Source organism: Triticum urartu, chromosome 2A (genome assembly GCF_056163025.1).
Source record: "Triticum urartu cultivar PI428250 chromosome 2A, HENAU_Tu73, whole genome shotgun sequence".
NCBI classification, from domain to species: Eukaryota; Viridiplantae; Streptophyta; class Magnoliopsida; order Poales; family Poaceae; genus Triticum; species Triticum urartu.
The window spans coordinates 709,974,912-709,980,911 of NC_141874.1; positions in this window are offsets into that span (position 1 = coordinate 709,974,912).

Sequence of the window (6,000 nt, forward strand, 5' to 3'; positions counted from 1 at the left end):
CAACAAGCATGGCGCATGCAGCACACTCCACATCAACAACGCAACATACCGTAATTATGTGAGCTTTTCATCTGGATTTCTTATTTTTGAGAACATAGAATGATCTTTAATATATTGATTGATTTTCTTTCAGAATAATTTTATTAGCTAATTCATTGTAGTCTGTTGCATTCAATCGGATTTAAGCACCAATTTGCATTTGTTCAGTTAACACTTGAGAGAGGAGCTAAATTGACTTGGCAGTTGGCAGTGATATTGGAATTGTAGACTATAGTGTTAAACTATATTTTTCTCATTATTTTCAAAATGCCACTAGACTGTTCGAGATTGTTTTTGGAAAGACAATTTATAGTTCATCATGGTCATCGTGAACTTTCATGTCATATTATTATATGATACAAAAAAATATAGCTTCGCATATCCATGTAAAAAATCCTGGCTCCGCCGCTGGCTGCAATAAATGACGCACATGCAACGTGTCACTTGTCGTAACCTGAGAGTTTTCTTTTTTCGTAAATTGTTTATTCAAAACATTTTATCTCTCAAACCGTGCGTCCAAATCTCAAACCGCTTTCACTGTTGAATTCCTCGCGTCGAGATCTTCAAAACTAGATCCCTTGTTGATAGGTGTTGACGGACTTTTTTTTCAAGAAAAACTTGACAAAAAAACTGAACTGGGAGCACGAGTTTTTTTCCTTTCCAAAAGAGGCATGCCTGTGCCTCTCACGAAATCACAACCGCGCCTCTCGCGGAAGCAAAACCGTGACTCTCGCGGAAGGAAAAAAAGAGAAATCGTGTTTTTTTCATTTCCGTGGAGGCACGGCCGTGCCTCTCGCAAAAACACAACCGTGCCTCTTGCGAAAGCAAAACCGTGACTCTCATGAAAAAACAGAAAACATGTTTTTTCCGTTTCCGAGAGGCACGGCCGTGACTCTCGCGAAATCACAACTGTGCCTCTCGCGGAAGAAAAACCATGACTCTCGTGAAAATAAAAAATACAGAAAATGCGTTTTTCCCATTTCCGAGAGGCACGGCCGTGACTCTTGCTAAAATACAAACGTGCCTCTCGCGAAAGCAAAACTGTGACTCTCACGAAAAGAAAAAAACAGAAAACATGTTTTTTTTCGTTTTCGAGAGGCACGGCCGTTGCTCTCGCGAAAACACACTCGTGCCTCTCGCGGAAGCAAAACCGTGACTCTCGCGAAAGGAAAAAAAAGAAAATGCATTTTTTCCGTTTCCGATAGACACGGCCATGACTCTCGCGAAAAAAAATCGTGCCTCTCGTCGAAGCAAAACCGTAACTCTCGCGAAAGAAAAAAAATGCGATTTTTCATGCAAATTTTTTTTTGAAATATTTTTTGATCGAAAAGCTAAGGAAATCCGATGGAAAACCAGAACGTAAAAAAAAAACCCCCAAAAAACCATTTAAAAAGCCGAAAACGCGTGCGAAAAAAATCTAGAAGGAGCGTCCAGAGCATGACACGTGACGAATGACTGAAAACGCCAAGTGACGTTGATCATTGCGAGGCTCCCGAAGGACCGCTCGTTAACTAGTTGCTAAATCCTATTCGGCGCCCTCTGCCCCCGCTAAACTATGGACATCCTGCTAAACTGCAAGCTGCGCTAACCGCACTGACATCCCCAATTGGACGTGCTAGTTTCATGTTTTTAGGTCTTTACTTCCTTTTTTTCTTCTGGTTTTGTTTTTCGTTTTTTTCTTTTTCTTTTTCTTCTTCTTGGGTTCGATGAACTTTTTCAAATTCGTGTCCTGTTTCTTCGAATTTGATGAACTATTTTTTGAATTCGATGAACTTTTTCCATATTCGACAAACTTTTTTTCGAATTCGATGAACTTTTTTCAAATTCGACAAACTTTTTCAAATTCGATGAACTTTTTTTAAATTCAACGAACTTTTTTGAAATTTGATGAGTTATTTTGAAATTCAATTATTTTTTCCCAAATTTGATGAACATTTTTTTTAAATCGATGAACTTTTTTCCTAAGAACAAGAAATAAGTGATGTAGCCAGCTGGTTGTTTTTTCCCTAAGAAAATGTGTACATAACGCAGCAATTTAGTGATAGGAAAAAAACAATCAAGTGGGAGCCAACGATCGAGCGTGCGGCAGGGGCCAGAGAGCGGACGAGCGGAGGAGCCAGCTAGCGAGCATTGCTGGGCCAGGCCCAGTCAAGCCACGTAGCGGGCGCTGCATTGCCAACTGGCGCTGAAGGCGCCAAGGAGGAGGTATCCCTTGTAGCTACCATCAACGAGGGAGAGAGGAGGCAGACGCTTACGGTTTCCTTTGGGTGGGCTGGCCCAATTGCCGTTGAACTTGTTTTTTGAACCTTTCAGGTACAATGGGACTGGTTTTAGGAATTTTCATCCGTTACGGGGAGATTTTGTCATTTTTTCTTCTTTTCTGTGTTTTTCATTGGGGAATGTTTAGGACACATCTAGATGTGCTTTAGCAAAACTGTTTTCATTACGGTTTTTGCTTTCCTTCTTACTTTTCTGTCTTTTCTTCCATTTTTTCCTTATTCAAATTTATGAACCCTTTTCTTTTATTGAAAACACACTTAGCATTTCTTTATACATGTTGAATAATTTTTAGATACATGTTGAACATTTTTCAAATACATGTTGAACATTAATTTGAATATTTGCAAAATGTATATAAAATATTTTCTATATACACAGTGAACATTTTAAAACACGCGTTAAATATTTTTTTAACAATTCCATGAATTTATTTTTAAAAGCGTAAACCTTTTATGATATGAAATATCATGGTATTTTTTTGGGACATCACGACAAGACAAGCAAACAAGAAAAAAGACAGACGGAAATTATTTTCGTGTTTTTGTGAAAACGTTTTAGAAGTGGGGGGATGAAAACGAGAGGCAAATGACAAATAATGTAAATGTAAGGAGATGAAAGTTTTATGCGATGGTATTTGATAGATGTTGCCCGGCAACGGCTCTAGAAATTCTTTCTGCTACTTGTGAGCTGCGTTGGAATTTCCTCGAAGGGGAGAGGATGATGCAGTACAGCAGAGATAAGTATTTCTCTCAGTTAAGAATTAAGGTTATCAATCTAGTACGATAACCATACAACACCCCATGAACAGCACCTACACATAAAATAACAAATACTTGCACCCAACGCAAATAAGGGGTTGTCAATCCTTCGACTATTAATTGCAAAGATTAAATCTCATAGTGATAGATAGATGAACAAAAACACGAAAAAAGAATAAAGATAAATAAATTGCAGCAAGGTATTTTTGAATTTTTATATATGATTAAAATATACCCGGGGTCATAGTTTTATCTAGAGGCTTCTCTCTTCAAAATAGCATTCGATGGATAAACAAATTACTGTCGGGCAATTGATTGAGAAGTGAATAATGATGACGATATAGAAGGCAATGATCATGTACATATGCATCACGTCTGAGACAAGTAGATCAACTGCTGTCTACTTCTACTAGTATTACTCCGCACATCGACCGCTATCCAGCATGCATTTAGAGTATTAAGTTCTTAAATAACGGAGTAACGACTTAAGCAGGATGACATGATGTAGACGAAGTAAACTCAATCAAACCCCATCATTTTACCCTTAATGGCAATAATACAAATACGTGTCTTGTCCCCTTCTGTCACTGGATATAGATCACCTCAAGATTGAACTCATGACAAAGCACATCTCCCATTGCAACATAAATCAATCTAGTTTACCCAACCAAATCAATAGATCTGAGAGAAATACAAAGCTATAATAATCATGCTATAGAAGAGTTCAGAAGACTCAAATAATATTCATGGATAATCTGATCATAAACTCAGAATTCATCAGATCCCAACAAACACACCGCAAGAAAAAAGATCACATCGAATAGATCTCCAAAAACATTGCATTGAAGATCAAAGAGAGAGAAGAAGCCATCTATCTACTAGCTATGGGCCCGTAGGTCTGTGGTAAACTACTCACACATCATCGGAAGGGCAGCAAGGTTGATGTAGAGCCCCTCCGTGGTCGATTCCTCCTCCGGCAGAGTGCCGAAAAAGGCATCCTGATGGGATCTCACGAGAACAGAAACTTACGGCAGCGGAAAAAGTATTTTGGGTGGCTCTCTGATGTATGGGGAATATTTAAGAATTTATAGAGGCGGAATTAGGTCAAGAGGTGTCACGAGGGGCCCACATGACTGCCCCCCTAGGGTGCGCTTCCCGAGCTTGTCGCTCCGTCGTGGATCATCAGGTCTTCTCCCAAACCTTCTAGGGTCCTTTCTGGTCTAGAAAAAAATCAATCCAAAGTTTTTTTCTCCGTTTGGACTCTATTTGATATTGATTTTCTTAAAAGCCAAAAAAAGGAAAAACAGCAACTAGCATTGGGCACTAGGTTAATAGGTTAGTCTCAAAAAAGATATATAATTGCATAATAAACATCCAAGATTGATACTATAATAGTATGGAACAATCAAAAATTATAGATACGTTGGAGATGTATCACGCGCGCATAGAAGGCATCGAGGCGCACTCTAGGACACACGAGGCGGGCTACGACCACGGCCGACAAATAGGTTTGTCGACGCATGTCGTGCTTGTCCTGGAACCATGTGTCTCAGAGGGGCGAGTCGACATCGTATCTGCGATCGCCGAGGAGCTAGCACGGAATACTGGCGCGACGACGGACGGTCTCCTTGAGGCGGGCACGAGCGCTCACCGGGACGGGGGGAATGGGCACCAGATCCGGGCTCAGATGCCACTCATTGAGGAGGTGGGCATCTGACCACGGCAACGGGGTGTTGTTCTCCCAGTATTGGCGGTAGACATCGACCTTCATGTACAGCCTATAGCGTGGCACGACCGCCAGAGGGGAGATGGAGAAAGACGTCGGCTAGGTGGAGTGGCTGGCCGCACTTCAAAATGAGGTGGACGACGACCCCGCCTCATGGTCGTGCTTGCTCTTCTTGCCAGGGTGCCACTTCCAGAAACCCATGGCCGGCGGGGAGCGAGGTGGACGGCGGCTAGAGTTTGGTGTTTCCGATGGAGTGGGCAATGGTGGGAAGTGGAAGTCCACGGCTTCGCCACAAAAAAGTGAAGGAAATATGCCCTAGAGGCAATAATAAAATTATTATTTATTTCCTTATATCATGATGAATGCTTATTATTCATGCTAGAATTGTATTAACCGGAAACATGATACATGTGTGAATACTGAATACATAGACAATCAGACTGTCACTAGTATGCCTCTACTTGATTAGCTCGTTGATCAAAGATGGTTATGTTTCCTAGCCATAGACAAAGAGTTGTCATTTGATTAACGGGATCACATCATTAGGAGAATGATGTGATTGACTTGACCCATTCCGTTAGTTTAGCACATGATCGTTTAGTTTGTTGCTGTTGCTTTTGATGACCCACAAGTATAGGGGATCTATCGTAGTCCTTTCGATAAGTAAGAGTGTCGAACCCAACGAGGAGCAGAAGGAAATGATAAGCGGTTTTCAGTAAGGTATTCTCTGCAAGTACTGAAATAAGTGGTAACAGATAGCTTTGTGATAGGATAAATTGTAACAAGCAACAAGTAACAAAAGTAAATAAAGTGCAGCAAGGTGGCCCAATCCTTTTGTAGCAAAGGACAAGCCGGAACAAACTCTTATAATAGGAAAAGCGCTCCCGAGGACACATGGGAATATCGTCAAGCTAGTTTTCATCACGTTCATATGATTCGCGTTCGATGCTTTGATAATTTGATATGTGGGTGGACCGGTGCTTGGGTGATGTGCTTACTTGAACAAGCATCCCACTTATTATTAACCTCTATTGCAAGCATCCACAACTATAACAAAAGTATTAAGGTAAAGCTAACCATAGCATGAAACATATGGATCCAAATCAGCCCCTTACGAAGCAACGCATAAACTAGGGTTTAAGCTTCTGTCACTCTAGCAACCCATCATCTACTTATTACTTCCCAATGCCTTCCTCT